The following is an 18,775-nucleotide window of genomic DNA, read 5'->3' as shown; positions in this document are numbered from 1 at the left end:
ACCCTTAATAAACCAACTAAGATCTCCTAAAATGGTGGTCACTAAAATCAAGTAAGAAGGGAAAGAGCAAAGGAGCCAAGAATATACAATGAGGAAAGGTCAGTCTCTTTGATAAATGGTGTTGGGAAAATTGGACAGACACATGCAAAAGAAACTGGACCACTATCTTGCACCATACCCAAAAATTAACTCAAAATAGATTAGAGACTTGAACGTGAAACCTGAAGCCATTAAACTCCTAGAAGAAAACACAGGCAGTATCTCCTCCTCGACGTAAGTCTCGGGGAATCATTGTTTGAATCTGACACACAAGCACAAGCAACATGAGCAAAAATAAGCAAGTGGGACTCCATCAAACTAAAAAGCTTCCACACAGCAAAAGAAACCATCAAAAAAATGAAAAGGCAACCTTCCGAACTGGAGAAAATACTTGCAAGTCATATATCTGATATGGAGCTAAAATTCAAAATATATTAAAACCTCATATAATTCAATAGCAACATATATATATATGTCCAATTAAAAATGGGCAGAAGATCTGAATAGACATTTTTCCAAAGAATACAGATGGCCAAAAGGTACATGAAAAGATGCTCAACATCACCCATCACCAGGGAAATGCCAATCAAAACCACAATGATGTATCACCTCACACTTGTCAGAATGGCTAAAGTCAAAAATACAAGAAACAACAAATGTTGGTGAGGATGTAGAGAAAAGGGAACCCTTTTGTGCTGCTGATGGAAATGCAAATGGGTGTAGCCATAGCAGAAAAAAATGTATGGAGGTTCCTCAAAAAATTAAAAATAGAACTACCATATGATCCAGTAATTCCACTTATGGAATATTTATACACTTCTGGGTATTTAGCCAAAGAAAACTATATATATATCTATAAAGGAATGTTATTCAGCTATAAAAAAAGAATGAAATCTTGCCATTTGTGATACACAGAAGGCCCTCAAGGACATTACACCAAGTGAAATAAGTCAGACAAAGAAAGATTAATACTATATCATCTCTCTTATAGATTAAATTTAAAAACAAAAAGCAAACAAACAAACAAACAAGCTCATAGATACAGAGGACAGATTGGTGGTTGTCAGAGGCCAGGGGTGGAGGGTGAGAGAAATGGGTGGAATGGTTTGGTTTTTATTTTGAATAAATTGAATAACAATGTTTTCTAAATAAAGTACAGAAACACTACAAACTGACTCTCAAGCAGGCATTCAGTCCACGATTTTGACTGTGTTTTCTTTTCTGATGGTTTTAGGAGATGAGAGGGTAACATAGTCCGTGGTGAGCAGCAGTTGGAAGGCTCTGTGACAAAGGACAGTCACCTTAAACTTCAATTTAAGAAGGATATTTAGAGGTATTGCAGGACCAGCGACCAGGTCGGTCTGAGAACATCTGAGAGCATATGAAACTTGAGGAACCTAACACACTCCGAATTATCGAGCAGGAAGAAATAGACCTTTCTGACGTTAATTGTGATGTGTGCTTCCAATACCTTTTTCTGAAAGCTGCAGAGTGCATAACTATCGATAAATATATCTTTATAATTAGTGACACAAACCAAGAATAGACCTCTTATCTTGATTTATACTGTTTATTTTATAAAATATTTTTCCAGAAGTTTAAATATAAGTTTATTTCTTGAGGGATCACGTTTGACTCTTTGGGAATGCAAAGAAAAGACACACGGCAGCGGCCCTGAGCACATATAAAGAGCCAGCAGCAGGTCTGTTGTGTGTCAACTCCCTTGCCCCAACGTCCCCACATCTCCTGGTATTTTTTACCTTTGACTTCCCCAAGGAGAGCCCTTGGGGCAAGGGACGGGGAGGATGGGTCCCGGCGCTCCCAGGCCAGCTTGCCATGCTGCTGCGTGCGCCCTGTTCCCTTGCCAACCAAGCCGGTTCATCCGTGCTAGCGAAGGGCCCTCATCACACACCTGCAGCAAACACCTGCAGGCGACCTGGGTCACGGTCCATCAGTAAGAGGTACGCAGGGGAATTGGAACAGGGCTGGAGAAGCTCTTCTAGTTAAAAATATATATTCCTATAGAAATAGGAACATCCTTCCCATTTCAGCTTAACAAACGCCTACTTTTTTTTTCTTTTTTTTTTTAAGATTTTATTTATTTACAGGGCAGTGATGTGCACAAATAGGTTTGGGAACCACTACCGTATTAAGATAAGGCCTAAGAGAAGGGAACATTTTTCCCTTTACGCCATTCATTGGCCTACTTTCTTTTTTTTATTTTTTATCACCCTTTCATAGTTAAACAGCTTTATTTTCATGTAAAATGTAAATTGGCCACTTTATGTAAAATATAAATTATATAAAATATATTTGGCAACACATATATAGTTATCTATACACATAATAAAATACGAGAGACTGAATATACACACTGACAATAGCCAGACCGCATTCAAAGATAGAACTTGGGGGCACCTGGGGCGCTCAGTCAATTAAGCATCTGACTCTTGGTTTTGACCCAGGTCGTGGGACCACGCCCCACATGGGGCTGGTGCTCAGCACAGAGTCTGCTTCAGATTCTTTCTCCCTCTCCTTCCCCCTCTGCTCCTCCCCATTCTCTCTCTCTAAAATAAATAAATAAAATCTTTTAAATAAGTAAATATTATAAATAATAATACAAATAAGTATTTATTTTAAAATAAATACTATAAATAAATAATAATATAAGTATTTATATTAAAATAAATACTATAAATAAATAATAATATAAATAAGTTTATTTATATCAAAATAAATAAATAAGCAAACAAATAAATAAAATATGTTCTTAAAAAGATAAAATTTGGTCTCACAAGCTGTCACAACCTGCCCAGCTGCAATAATCAGCCTAGGAAACCAGGCAGAAGGTGAAAGCAGAAAAATCTAAGTTTCTCAGAAATGATGTGTCCAGGCTTGCCCACATCTCACTCACCCCACACAGGCAAACACCCAAACACCCAGCCTCAGACCGGCCTCTGAGGACAACACAGGGACAAGCGAACTGAGACCCACAGTTTGCATTTTCAGTTTCAAACAATGTTTTAAGAAAACACTTCCCAAGAAAATGGTCGTGAGAAGCTCAAACACAAACACTCTCATTTATATGTCGTCCTCAATCAAGATGAAAAGGGCTAGGATAAAAAGTTTCCTTTCCATGCAGCAGGTTCCAACCCCTGAGTTTTACCACCACAAGTTGAAAGGATGTCCCGGTCTACCAGTGAGACGGCCCTCGGGCCCCCGGAAGGCTCTCCAAGTGGGTCCTCCTCCTGTCTGCTGGCTGAATGCACAGTGAGGACACCTGGCCACTTGTCATTTACACAAAATGGGGACAGCATTGCTTTTTATCCAGGCAATAAATAATATTGCAAAGTTGCTTGGGTTTTTTTTTTTTCTTAAAATTCTCTCAAGATAAGTTTATTGTGAAAATAAAAGTCAAAATATTAAAACTTTTCCTTTACCTCTTAATGCACAGTAATAGAATTTGGAGGTCTTAGGAAAAAAAAAAAAAAAAAAAGCCAAGTGTTTTACAGGGAGTATCTGTCACGCTCAGGAAACATCAAAGCATCTTAACATGTGTTTCATAAATTCACATCAACAGAACTTGCAATTTAAAGTTACATTTGAGGGGCGCCTGGGTGGCTCAGATGGTTAAGCGTCTGCCTTCGGCTCAGGTCATGATCCCAGGGTTCTGGGATCGAGTCCCGCATCGGGCTCCCTGCTAGGCGGGGAGCCTGCTTCTTCCTCTGCCTCTGCCTCTCTCTCTCTCTCTGACTTTCATGAATAAATAAATAAAACATTTTAAAAAAAAATTAAAAAAAAATAAATAAATAAAGTTACATTTGATGACATGCAGGCTACCCCAAGAGATGAGAGGATCAGAAAGCTTTGGGTGGAAGAAGGAGAATTTCTATAATCTCATTTGACAAACTACACTTAAATAAATTGGGTCGTTATTCCCCTTTGTATGTCACTTTTGCTGGGTTAATATTTAGTGGCCAACGAATAGAATCTAGACCTAAATTCAAGCTAATTTATCAAAATTTGTCATATTTGTTCTTGTTGCATTCATTTTGTACATTCTAGTATAATATATACTTAAAAGTGTAAAATTACTGAACTAAAGAAGCTATGGTGTCACACTTAACATTACTCCAACTTTCAAAAATATGAAGCAACCGTGAATATTTCTACGGGATAAATATTGACTGGCCAAGTGCCCATTTTATTCTCTATGTTCTAAAAGGAAACGTTACCTGTAAGTAAAGAATCCATACCTACAGAGACATTATCATTTTGGTATCTGTTGACTTAAACATCCTTCAGAACTAACGACAGTTTACAAATCCACAAAAGCCTTTCCTTGCACTCCATTCTCCAGAAGCAAAGGCAAAGAGACAAGGAGATAGATATTCATTCTGGCCAGCTTTCATGAAAAATAAGAAAGTTCTGCCTTAAAGTCTGATGTCCTGAGCACATTCTTCCCCTCAAAACATTAGGAACCGTGAGAACAGAATAGCATGGTCTAGGCTTTCTCCCACACCCCAGGAGGGCTCCATCTAGGGGCTGGAGAGCAGACCATTCAGGCCAGGCCTCTCGGCATTGACGATGCTTATATTGGATGTGCTGAATGGCACTTGCAGATAATTCCTTTCAAACCAGAGGAGAGTTTCTCATGACCAACGGGAATGGTTAGTCTTGTGTGTCAATGTGACAAGGCTAGTGTACCCAGTTACTCAAGCAAACACTAGTCTAGGTGAAAGTATTCTGTGATGTTTCTAACACCTAGTCAGTTAACTTTAAAGAAAGCAGATTACCCATGATAATGGGAGTGGCCCTCATCCAATCTATGGAAGGAGGATAGAAGAAGAAGAAATTTCACCTGCAGACTGCAACACCAGCTCCCGACCAAGGGTTTCAGGATGGCTCTTCCTAATGGCCTGTCCCAGGGATGTCAGACTTGCCAGCCCCCACAATCGCTGCCTTTGTTTCTCTGGTAGAACCCTGACTGAGAGACCAATTGACTGGTCTAGGATGGTATCAATCTAAGCTCATCGAGAAATAAAGGACCTCATTATATCCTAAATGTTAGTCAGTTGCCAAATCCCGAAACGTTGTTGCAGACCTTTAACATGATTTGCTACTCTGCCCTTAAATGTCATGGGAGTTAGTAAGAACATTCTCTATTGTACAAATAGTTAATGCCGATTTCTATCAAGTTGAAAAGACACTTGAAATTGGCACTTACATCAGTTGGGGTTCCACTGTTGTTAAATGGCTGTGGCTTTTCAGGTGGAAAGAGCACACGTGGAAGATGTTTTCTGGAATGCTACCACAACCAAAGTCCCCTAAAATTAAGTAAAATTAGGGCGCGCCTGGGTGGCTCAGTCCGTTAAACATCCGCCTTTGGCTCAGTTCATGATCCCAGGGTCCTGGGAGCCCTGCCTTGGAGCCCCTACTGAGCAGGGAGACTGTTTCTCCCTCTCCCTTTGCCTCTGCCCCCGCTTGTGCGCACACGCGCTCTCTCACTCTCTCTCAAATGAATAAATAAAATTTTTCAAAAAAAATGAAATAAAATAAGTATGCCGTGATGAATGCTAAAATGAAGTTGGAATTGGTGTCAGCCCATTTCCTAAGTTGCAGCTGTTCCAATAATTTCACCTTACCTGTCTTATTTCAGTAGCTTTCTGGAGGATTTTATTTTATTTTTTTGTCCACATCTAAGAAAGAATCTGTGTTCCAAATTTTTCACACAAACTGTCACTGAAGAGTGCTACCAGTTCTCTCCCCACCACAAGACTACAAATTTTATTCCTGTTACATTCCTCTCCTGCCAAAATAGGCCCTATGGCTGGGTGGTTTTATTTTGTTCCATCATAAGTGGGTTTAGTATAAGCTTGTCCAAAAAAGAGATAGCAGTGACAGTTAAATTAAAAGTGGCACCAATTAATGTATTTAAGGAACACCATATGCAAACAGACAACAGATGAGGAGAGAAACTTTATACATGGAAAACACACCAAGCTTCAGGAATAAGCAATTTTTTAAAAGATTTTATTTATTTATTTGAGAGAGAGAGAGAAAAAAAGCGCAAGCAGGAGCAGAGAGGAGGGGCAGATGGAGAGGGAGAAGCAGACTCCCTGCTGAACAGGGAGCCAGAAGGATGGGGTCGGTCGTGGGGCTCAATCCCAGGACCCCAGGATCATGACCTAAGCCAAAGGCAGTCACTTAACTGACTGAACCACCTAGGCATCCCAATAATAAATTTTTAGAAGGGTTGTACCCCCAACACATTATTAGTGAAAACCCCAAAGGTCAAAGGAGCATAAAGTGGGATCATGTTTCCTGCTACCTGACTTCCCTTGGGCTGCAACTGCAGCCTGGGAAACAGTAGCATGGGGGTAAAATAATCAGAATATGGACTGGTTCACACCCTCTCAGTTCCCCATCTACTGCAGGACTTTGGGTCCATGTAGGAGACAAAGACTCTCAAGCCACCAGGCCCCTCTGGTTATCACAGCCACGAAAGATCACTTGCCTCCGCCTCTAGATACTGCCAGAGACAGGACCAAAATGTCGGCAGACTGTTTCCTCCTTTCCACCTCTTTCCCTCTGTCGTACCATTCTGTGCCCAATCCTGCTCTTAAGGAAGAACCTGACATCTGTCATTCCCCAGAGTTAGTGTGTTACCCTGGGCTCTCAGAGTTTTGACAAGTTTATATTTGCTCTAGCCATGGAATCTGTTCCTTATCAAAGAGATTTCTGGCATCAGTGGCAGGCTGGGGTGGGGGAGGCAGAGAAGCCAACAGAGCTTTAAGGAATTTTATGAAGCTAGGAAGACAAAAATGGGATTTTAGGCTATGAAAGTGGCCTTAAGAGGCCAAGATACCAAAAAGAAACTTTCCTAATATAGAGTATCTATGAAAACTATACAGCAACCATCATACAAAAAAGAAATCCCAAGATTGAGAATAAAATAATATGCCACTATGATCACACTCTGTTCAAACAAATGGAGGTTTTAGCCAGTATAATTAAACAAAACAAAGCAAAACAAAACAAAACCCAAAAAGCTAGGAATAAATCTGATGAAGATTTGTAAGACATCTACACTGAAAATTACAAATATTGAGAGAAATCTTTAGAACTATGCCATGCTCATGGATTGGAAGACTCAATATTTTAAAGATGTCAATTATTCCAAAATAAATCTATATCCCAGCAGAGATTTTTGTGAAAATTGAAATCTGATTTAAAATTTATGTGGAAATGCAAAGGTCCAAGAAGAGCCAAGACAAGCTAGAAGAACAAATTCAATGTCTTACATGAGCAAATATCAACACACATCATAAAGCTACAATGATTAAGAGAGTGTGGTATTGGTGAAGAAACTGTCACTTGATTTTTACAAGAGTGACACTTCAGTCTAGTGAAGAAAGAATAGACTTTTTAATAAATTGCCCTGGAGCATTTGGAAATCTGTATGTAAAGAAAAAGAAATCTTAAATCCCTACCTCACACCATACATAACAATTAACTCCAGATGGATTATAGCTGTAAAAGTAGGTTGCAGAAAATAAGATAAAGATTCAAGGGGCAGGGGTTGGAAGATAATATCTTGGTGTAGGCATAAAAAAAAAAATTTAAGAAGGGACACCTGGGTGGCTCAGTTGGTTAAATGTCTGCCTTTGGCTCAGGTCATTATCCCAGGGTCCTGAGATCAAGTCCTGCATCGGTCTCCTTGTTTGGCAGGGAGTCTGCTTCTCCCTCTGCCTGCCACTCCCCCTGCTTGTGCTCTCTCTCGCTCTCTCTCTGACAAATAAATAAATAAAATCTTAAAAAAAAAAAATTTAAGAAGACACACAGAAATAACCATAATAAAATGATGGATAAATTTGACTAAATTTAAAAGAATTTCAGTTCATTAAAAGACACTAGTAAGAAAGTGTAAAGGCAAACAACAGACTGGGATTTGCAATGCAAATAACCAATGAAAGACTAATATCCAAAATACATAAAAACTCTTATAAGTCAATGAAAAAAAAAAAGACCATCCAATAGAAAACTAGGCAATAGACTTGAACAAACAGGCACTTTGGCAAACAAACATCCAAATAGCCATGAAACGTATGAAAAGGTGCTCATCATTAGTAATCAAGAAAATGCAAATTGAAACCACACTGAAATACCGTTAGGTACTCACTAGGACATGAACTAATGAGAATATTAAGCAATTGAATTCCCCCCATAGACTACTATTAGTAATATAAATTAGTCCAATCAATTGAAAATCTTTTGGCATATCCACTAAAGCTGAATATATGCTTCCCCTACGACCAATGATTCTGCTCCTAAATATATCCCCCAAAGAAAATGAATATATATGTGTACCAAAAGAATGTACAAGAATGCTCATGGAAGGACTCTGCATAGTAACCAGAAACTGGAAACAGCTCTAAAGTCCATCAATAGAAAATGGATGGTGGTTTATTCCTATAATGGAATGCTATGTGGCAATGAAAATGAACAAACCTGCTACATGTAATAACATGAATGAATCTCACAGAATGAAGGAAACCAGACTTTAAGGAGTCACCTACTGTATGATTCCATTTATATCAAGTTCAAAACCTTGCAAAACCAACAATCCATGATTGAAGTCAGGATATTGGCTACTTTTCCTGGGAGGAGGGAATTTACTAGAAAGGGCCCTGAGGAGGATTTCTGAGTTGCCAGTAACGTTCTCTACCTTGGCCTGGATAGCATTTATAATTTCTGTTCACCTTGCAGAAATGAACACATACTTCTCTCTATTTTTGTTATACTTTATTAATTTTTTAATTTATTAAACTCACAACCATGAGATCAAGACCAGAGCTGATATCAAGAGTTGGACACTTAACCGACTGAGCCACCCAGGTGCCCAATTTTTGTTACACTTTAATAAAAATCTTCCTTTTTAATGTACCAAAATGTACATTTACTATTGTATAAAAGCAACAGTAAATGGGGGATGACAGAGGGACAGTTATTTCTTCAAAAGTATATAAGGGAGCACCCGGGTGGCTCAGTTGGTCAAGTGTCCAACTCTTGATTTCAGCTCAGGTCATGATCTCAAGGTCGTGAGCTCGAGCCCTGTGTCGGGCTCTGCACTGGGCATGGAGCCTGCTTGGGATTCTCTCTCTCCCTCTCCCTCTGCCCCTCCCTACCCCTCTCTAAATGTGTGTGTGTGTGCATGTGCACGCACACGCCTGTGTGTGTAGGACTCTGTAAGTGGTTGAGGTTGCTTGAGATTTAAACTGGAAGCCCTAGAAGACCAGAAGTTGAGACAGAAGCTCAAATGACTTCCAAAAACATTATACAATTTCTTTGCACATTGAAAATGACCTTTTGGTTCTTTATGTCTCATTCCATTCTTTCCGTTCTGTTCTCTAAATGCCCTAAAAAAATCTACATAGTACAATAAACAAATTGTGTTGTTTGTTCCTGGCCCATTGACATCATGTCAAGGCTTGAGCAAAAAAATTAAAACCTTAAACCCAAATCCCCTCCTCACTATGTCGGTGCCACCGAAGCACCACAACAGCCCAGAAATGGAAATGAGCATCTTGACCATTTCTCTGAGGAACCCCACAAAGGCTCATTGTGGTATTGCAAAGGGCAAGGCTTCCAGGGCAAAATCCCTCAACAGGAAGGATTTTGCCTCGCCCTGGCTGTTCCAACATAGCTCATGTAGATTGCGCTGCAGAAATGAGTTCTTCCTCTGGATAAATAATGTTCAGAGGAGCGAGTAAAGAAGGAAATTGGTAATAGTATAGCGGGGAAAACACTACTGAATTTAAATTCTGGCTCTGTTTCTAACCAGTTATTTAGTGCTAGCCAGCTCACAGAACCTATCAGCACATAATGTCTTTGCAAAATAAATATATGACTGGGTGGTCATTAATCCCCTTCACAGTGAGAACGTTCTTTGAAACTCTGGCAAATCCTTTAAAGTAATTCAAGTGGGGAAAAAAAAAAAAAAGACCCTATCTTTGATACCCAGGCTATACCACGGGCTCTAAAGCAGAACTATGTCCTAGTGCCCTCCGGTGGATGACATATGGCAATGCTGTGTCACACATCCTGGAATATTAACTAGGTGAGTTGTAGAGCAGACATTCTTCATTCATTCCCCCTCAGGGAACTTGTGTTTTAGGAACCTAGGGTTGTATTCCCTCTGCTAGAGCCTCAACCAGGCGACTGTGCTGTTTAAGCCCGTGACTTTTGATTCTTTTTTCTCACATATCAATGAATATAACAGTGCATGCACAGTAACAAACAGAATTCTTTAAATGAAGCCAAATACCAGCATGATTCTTTTAATCCAACTGGTCAGATGGTCATAAACAAGAAGGAAATGTTTACTTCTATTTTCCCCAATGTTTGGACAGGATGTGATTTCTAATCAGAAGCACTTGAAATTGTTCTGGGCAAAATTAAAACCTGCGTCCAATTAACATGTTCTAGAAATCGAAATCTCCCTATTTACTTCTCACTCTATGGACACATTAGACAACTTCCAACTTTAATTGTTCTGAACATGGTGTGGCCAACATGATTATCAGTTCCCAGTTACTTGGGATCAAGTATGGAATGCCTACTCTCCCATGCTCAGATTCACAAACCAGCACTATCGACAGCATCCTTGAACTTCTTGAAAATAGTCCTAGGGCAGACTGCATAGCTATTGGGAACTTACTATGTGTCAAATACTGTTCTAAGCACAGGAAATAAATGATGCCCCCAAATGGACACAACTATTATAGGACGATCTTAAAAAGTGTGAGATAACCAAAAGTACTCTATGAAATTTAACTATGTGAAAGCCTTTCAAAAGCTTTCGGCTTAAAAAAGGTCTCATTAATTCTGTATACAAAGAGAGAGCACTTGATCATTCCTAGGCTCTAAATTACTATTACTATTTAAGGTTGGTTCTATATGTTAATGGTGATGGCTACATAATGATTTGAAGGATGCCAATGAAAACGCTCAATATACAGCAGGAAAGCAATCTTATGTAAAGGATGAGCACTCTCGGTTTTGCTGTTAAACAAGTAATGATAATTGAGATTTAGAAATTCTAATAATTTCTGGGCGCCTGGGTGGCTCAGTCGTTAAGCGTCTGCCTTCGGCTCAGGTCATGATCCCAGGGTCCTGGGATCGAGTCCCACATCGGGCTCCCTGCTCAGCGGGAAGCCTGCTTCTCCCTCTCCCACTCCCCCTGCTTGTGTTCCTGCTCTCGCTGTCTCTCTCTGTCAAATAAATAAATAAAATCTTTAAAAAAAAAAAAAAAAGAAATTCTAATAATTTCCTGGAGAAGACAAGAAGAGATGTAAATGAAAGCCAAGTCTGTATTGCCTCAATTAGTGGGCAAATCATAGGATATGGGGCTGCCAGTAAGAAATCTGTGATATTTAGGAAATCTAAGGCATGTAGAAAAACTGAGTTCAGGAGATAGTTTAATTGATGGAGGAGAAGAATCTTTCTCTTGGATCTTTGATTTGGGTTGAGTTTATAGGAAAAAATTAACTTAGTTCCTGGAAGTTTTTGTTTACAGATTCCAGAGGAGTCCAGGGAGAGGGTCAGCTTGCTCACAGACTCATGAATAGTCAACGAAACTGGCCGAAAAAAGCAATGTACGTCTGGATGGAGAGGCCCAGTGAGGGACCGGCACAGAGTCTGAGACAATCAGGGACTGAACCGTCAATATGGAGTGATGACTCATTCCCTTGTGTGGGCAATAAACCCTCTCGAGGGAATTCCAAAAATGTTCTATTATTTGAACAAATACAATGCCCACTTTGAGGATGGATGCATTTATTGTTATGATTGTTTAAAACCAATCCAATGACTCAAGTCATATATTTCTCTAACCATAAACAACAAAAGAAAAAAACAACTCTAATGACAGTTGTTCTTTAAGAAGATATAATGCTGTACTTTGAGTTGGACAGAAAGCCTTGCTTTGGAGATGTGGGACTACTTTCAAGGCTGTGTACCTTAAAGTCAGCCATCATTTAAGTAGAAGGGAGGGGGTTGACTTTTGGAAGAAACAATGCAAGATCCAACAATAAACAATTCTGTGTAAGTAACAGATAGGCTTCAAATAACATGGGGTGAAATCTAACAGTGGTGGCAGCTTGACGATCAGAGGTACCCAAGAAATGTTCCTCAAAGTCCTTCTTGCCTCCATGACACTGACATATCCATTTCTTCATTTGAAGCATTACTATAGTAAAAGAAGGATTGATGAAGATGAGAATTTTGAACAATGCCTTATATTATAGAAATCTAAATGCAACTTTGTATGATTGTTTATAGGGTCTAATTAATGCATGTGTTTTTAAAGCTATAATGTTTCTCTGCAGGCATATCATTTATAGTTGGTTAAACAGGTTGTCTTGTCATTTCTGTGAAAAAATGAGGATCAACACAATTCCCTCTCATACCAGGATTTCAAAGTACAAATCACCTCAGATAATAATCCTTTTCCTGCAGTGGAGAAGGGGTGTGTGTGTACATTGGCAAACACTCATTTGAGCCCTCAATGAAAAAAACAAAAGACATCTAAAGTTAAACTTCATTATTTTTAGTCAATGTTGAGTCTATTAAATAATATGATCTTGTCATTCTCCCCAACCTACCCTTCTGTGTGATGATTTGATAAATGTCACATCAGTGAGTAAGGTAAAGACACTGAACTATATTTAACGTGACAGATATAAGAAGCTGGTAGGTTTGGGATGGGAAGTCAGGTAATCCTTTAGCTCCTGCTTCTATGAAAACCTAGAGATCATGCAGTTCTCCTGAGACCATGAAATTTGGAAGAAAGTTTCGTGAATATGGGGATTTTGATTTGTAGTATCAAATAGAATTCAGGTTTTTGTCTTAAGCGCAGTATATGTGTATTTTTGTTTGGTGCCTAATAGAATGAAAACATAGAATAAAAATATACCAAATAACTCTTTTTCTCAAATCCCGCTTGTTAAATAGGAAAAGGGTAATTTACATTACATCAATTACCCATTACATCAAAACATACAGAAGGTTATTTTTGAATGAAGCTGATGTCAGTTTCTAACCTGCTTGAACCATCATATATGCTGAGAGGTGAAAAGATAAGCAAGAAATAATGCCTATGATAAAAATACATTTGGTTTGGTTTGGTTTGGTTTGGTTTGGTTTGGTTTGGTTTGGTTTGTTTCTTATAGAAAAATGAAGAAAACTCACTCCCTGGCCTTGGGTCCCCTGGGTCTGTAAGCATAGGGGTAGGTTGGTCAGCTAGATGAGGTCTCCACCTGTCCACAGAGGAGCTGGAAAACGCAGAACGCTCGGGCACCTGTTTCAGGATATTACACCAGGAACTTCACTTCCTTGTGCCTTCCTGCCGAGGTGCACTCTGTGAGGAAACAATTTTCCCTGGGCACTAAATATAAAGCTCAAGAGATGACTGCAGCCAATGAAAGAGATATCTACCACTTTTATCTTGTTTTAATTCCAAAGCATGGTAGAAGGACAGACTCTATCGGAGATCTCTACCTTCTAGAAGTATATTAAAAACAAAAATAAAAGGCAAGAAACATGCCTTGAAATTGAACTTTCAAAAAATATTGTCACAGAAGTGTACAATGCGGCTGCTGTTCCCAACAGACTGGGAAGTTAATGATATCACTGACACAAGTCAGGAGCATTTAAAGCTCCTCTCTTGACAAAGTTGGTCAACCTGAAGCTCATTCTTTATCTTTCTCTATAACATAATGTTTCTGAGGACAATGTTATAAGGCTTTTCAAAAGGAATTATCCCAAGGTACATAAAAGGGTTCTTGTTAAGCATTTTGAGAGTAAATGGTAAAATATTTTATAAAAGAAAGAAAAAAAAACTGTTCAATAGGCCTTGCTGGGAAACACGGAGCACTCTTTCCCTATGAACATCTTGGAGTCATTACCCCTAATTCCATTTAGATAACAATTAGTCATGGTTCATGGCTAAATGATCAGTAGATATTTTTCTAGACGGTTTTTGTGCTTCGTCAGGAGCATGATGAGTTATCCTTGCCACATCGAATATTCATTCAAATGTAAGAAAAGGGACGGAAGTCAGTAAAGGAGAAAGCAGAGGCTAAACTGCACATGATATTTTAAACAGATTCCAGTCATCCAGGTAAACAAGTCACAGAACTGTTTAGGTAGGTTGTCCAGACCAGGAATTTTCCAGAAGATTATCTCAATTGATATTGGAAGCTTTGGGTTCTCAAATATTTCCTTCAGGGGATTGAATAATAGAAATGGTTCTTCATACTGGCATTGCTTTAATTATGGACATTATAAATAGCTGCCATTGTGAATTTGTAGATGAAGACACAAAATAAATAAGAATTGAATGTCTTATTCCAGCAAGCTTTCATCAGGAAGAGCACTTTCCATTACATCAAAACATACAGAATGTCTGGCTAATTCTTTTTCCATCAGATGAGAATTGTTGCCTTTATCGAGGAACAGAGAGGAATGTTCTCTAACTAGTTACTTGTCCTTTTGACACTGAACAACAGTATACTAGTCTGGATTAACTACAGGCTAGTCCAAGAATAGAAGTTAAGACGAGTCAACAAATTGTCCAGGAAAGAGATGCCAAGTCTCAGAGGTGCCATTTCTCTCTCACCAAGACCCTGAGGTTCATTTTTTTCTGCAAAAGTCATTATAAGGTATAACCAGGCTCCTCCTGGAATATTTCAGCTGTGGCTTGCCCCTGCTAATCTAAAAAGAGTAGAAAGTTTCTTCCATCTCAATGTCTTCATTGGGATTAGAGACTCAGTCTAATTGGAAAACAGAACGAATGCATGGTTTAAAATATATCACTACAGTACTTTGTCTATCCATAGATGAAAACCAGGCTTACATTCCCTGGGTTCACTTCACTTTCCTACTCTTATTCCTGAAAGAGATAATAGGGTTGATAGTGATGCGGAGCCAGTGAGCACATTTGTCTCTCCAACTTCTGCCCCACCAAACCACAGTATAAGAATACAATGATCTCACATTGTGCTTCTTGTTTTTTTCAGGACAGGGTACCCACTGGTGTATAGTGTTAGTTGTGGTAGTGGTAATAGTAATAACAGTAGTTGTTGGAAAGATGAATTAGAAATATCAACTAATGTCTGCTTCCTGGAGGCCAGGCTAAGTACCTCTGGTGAATTATCTAATTGAATCTTCACCACCCTATGAGGTAGGTATTATTAGAGTGCTTATTTTTCCAAAGGGAAACTGAGAAATAGGAAGCTAATTACCTTGTTTGAGGACACACAGCCGGTAAGTGATGGAACACTAAGATTGGAATCCAAGTAGACTTACTCCAGAGCATCCCACTTGAACTGTTTTGATGTACTACTTTGAGCAAATTAATCAATGAAGAGAAAGAGGAACCTACAAAATGCCATTTCTGAGGTCTCCCTTATTATTAGCAATGTTCTTTGAGTTTCCAGGATGCTGACATTAACAAAATATTGCTAATACCAACACCTGGAAATGTATTAGAGTTTCACATACAATTTGGGAAGCTAAGAAATAATTTCCCAAAAGGCCTACCTTAAAATTTGTATGCAAAATTATTGTAATGAATATATTTGCATTAGGATGCGTACTCCAATTGGAAAAAGGAAAGACTACATTCCATTCACATACCTCTCCAGAAAAGCTACATAGAAACCTCACAATAAGTCAATGAGTGTGGCCACAGAACGGGGACTATACTATCAGTTTCTTCACACTGGTCATGATCTGCCTGGATGACAATATGTGCAAAATGGCAGAGCATCAGAGCATCAACAAAGCAGCCTTAAAGAAAGAGTCTACTCGGAACAGTTTGCCTGAAAGTTACATAGTTTCAAATGGCTCAGTCCTTCCGAACTGTCTTATCATAATTGTCTTGGTGGTTGACTCCCCAGAATACATCCCACCCCAAATGGTTAGCCTTGGTAATCCCATTCCTCTTGCTGTAACTGGCTCAGGGGTGGCATCCAATCTGAGGCAAAAGGTGAAAGGCATCCATCCAAAGGTGAAAAACCTTCGGGGAAAACTTTTCCTTTCTTCCTTCCAGGGATGATGCCCTGTAGGCTCTAATACCTGGAATTACAGCCATGGGGTCAATACAGGGTGAAGGTAAAAGTAAATAAAATTGCCAGAAAGCAAAGCTACAGCTCAAGATGACACAGGAGGAACTGCCCTACCTATGAAACTCTTAAGTGAACTGAGAAAGTACCTTATATTTCCTTATATTTCAATCAATTTGAGTTAGAGATAGTGTTACTTAAAACCTGAGATGTCTTAACAGTTTCATTTAACATTTAAAATCTCACGAATCCTTTCATTATCACAGGAGGTATTCAGAACTGTGCCCATCTATGTAGAAATTAGTACCTGCAAACAACTCATAAACCAGCCAAAGGTACTTCCATAAAAACCATTTGCCGAAGCGTTTATGAGGAATGCCTGAGATGAATCAATGAAAGTTGAAAGAGAATTCCCCCTAAAGGTCATGATACAAGTGTGATTGAGACAGAAACTCCTTAATAGCTCTTTCAACAGTGCCAAAGCATTTTCAAAGTACTTGCATATGCATCACATTTGATGTTCAACACCACCCTGGGACTCAGCTAGGACCTGCACAACTTCCTTGAACAAATGCGGAAACAATGATTCAGAAAGATCACGTGACTGCCCTTATCAAAGACACATCTGTGACTAGGACACAGGTCCCCTGACTTGTATCTCAATGTTTCTTCTGTTGTCCACAATATCTCTGGATTGGGGGTCAATACAGCAGAGTGGAAATGGTATCAGCTACAAACTCCTGCTCAGCTCCTAACTGTTACTAACATTTTACTTTAGGCAAACTGCCTGTGCCTGTAACATAATAGATGCTCGCAGGTGACTCACATTACTTTTATTGTTCCACTAGCCATCCTTACCCTCGATGTATTCATTGTATGGATACACAAACTCACAATCAAGTATTGGAGAGTGATTATTAAATGTAAGGTCCTGTTGAAGCAAGATAAGTACCTTTTACCATGTTTAGTTAAACTTAAGTGTTTCTGATTTTAACCATCTTACCTTTAGCCCTTGGGGCCATAAATGACACTCACATGATTAAGTATATTTATATAATAGCTTTTATTAGTGTGGCAATTACTTTGCCATGAAATTTACTTATCAACAAAATGCCAGGGAGTAAAACTATTCCTAATGAGGAAAGTTATCTTGCTCAGTTGTTACTAATCCCCAGAAACAAGTCCAGGGATTACAGCCAAATTCTAGGCTTTTCCACATAGTGCAGGCCTTGAGGTGGTCCCAGGCTGCCTTGTTTTGGTATGAAGACTGAGGGGGGGCACAAGAATGGCCCCAAAGATCTTGGCTGAAGCCAGCATTCCTTCACTCTGGTCTTTGAATGGACCTAAACCCTTCAGGAAAATCAGCCTTAGCCACATTGAGTATCAAACTGATTTGAGTTGACTGCACTGTAGCCTCGCATGACCAGAATAAGCCCATCTAGAAAAGCATACAGGAAAAAGGGAAACAGCGACCAACATAACAACGGACTCTCACCTCATTTTCCTCTCCTTTGAAAATCTGGCTTAAAACCTTGAGAATAAAAATTTCTCTTGTTACTAATTTTTTTCCATGATAAATCAGCGATAACAATGAGAATAAAACTCAATGTTTTTTAATTAGAACGACCCGCCATCTCAGTTTGCCCAAGGCGGTATTGGTTTATGCTTGTTCTCCTGGCATAATTAATAGTGCATCCCTTCCTCTAAAGGTCCTGGTTGGGCAATAAATTATGTGGTCCCCCAAGTTTAGCTGCTGAGGAAAGGACTAACCTGTTCATTGGTCTAAATATTTACTGCTAGAACAAGTCATCCTATGTTATAACTTAGAAAGAACCACAGTTTTCTAAGGAAAACACTAAACTTAATAAATCAGTAGGCTTAATTTTGGATATGATTCTTAGTCAATGAGGTCTTATCAGAAAGTCAAAGGCACCTGGGTGGCTCAGTCGTTAAGTGTCTGCCTTTGGCTCAGGTCATGATCCCAGGGTCCTGGGATTGAGCCCCACATCGGGCTCCTTGCTCAGCGGGAAGCCTGCTTCTCCCTCTCCCACTCCCCCTGCTTGTGTTCCCTCTCTTGCTGTCTCTCTCTCTCTGTCAAAAAATAAATACAATCTTAAAAAAAAAAAAGAAAGAAAGTCAAGTAAGACACACAGCATTGTGATAATTATTGTCTTTCTCCTCACAGGACTATTCCAATATTTCTATGTTCTTAGATATAAGCTAGATAGCAAATTTACCAAAACACCCAACCTCCGAAAAAGTGGGGCATTATTAAACCACTGGCTTTAGTTTATGGATTGAAGTAAATGAAAACCCTGCTGCAAAATCCATTACTTTCAGTAAAATGTTGAATAGCAATGATGAAAATAGGCATCATTTTCTTGTTCCCATTTTCACCACTGTTATTCAATATTATACGAGAAGTCCTAGCCAGAGTAATTTGGCAAGAAAAAATATTAATAAAAGGCATCCAAATTGGAAAAGAAGAATTAAAACTCTATTTATTTGCAGATGACATGATTGTATAAACAGAAAATTCCAAAGAATCTACCAAAAACTACAAGACTTAATAAACAAGTTCAGCAAAGTTACAGCGTACAAAACCAAGA

General features: G+C 39.0%; 1 long non-coding RNA gene across 6 annotated transcripts in view; it reads right to left on the bottom strand.

Annotated features, from left to right (window-relative positions):
* Positions 1–18,775, bottom strand: part of LOC118545981 (uncharacterized) — a 125,948-nt gene that overhangs the window by 56,635 nt on the left and 50,538 nt on the right. The window contains exon 3 of one of the 6 annotated variants that reach the window (XR_004922340.2): positions 11,861–12,289. The exons of the other annotated variants lie outside the window; for them this stretch is intronic. This is a non-coding gene — a long non-coding RNA (uncharacterized LOC118545981). Of the gene's footprint in view, positions 1–11,860; positions 12,290–18,775 lie in introns of those variants that run through there. 6 annotated transcript variants of the gene reach the window in all.

The sequence above is a fragment of the Halichoerus grypus genome, chromosome 2 (genome assembly GCF_964656455.1).
Source record: "Halichoerus grypus chromosome 2, mHalGry1.hap1.1, whole genome shotgun sequence".
In the NCBI taxonomy this organism is placed as follows: domain Eukaryota; kingdom Metazoa; phylum Chordata; class Mammalia; order Carnivora; family Phocidae; genus Halichoerus; species Halichoerus grypus.
The sequence above is the reverse complement of the archived record's forward strand: the minus strand, read 5'-3'. Positions and strand labels throughout refer to the sequence as shown.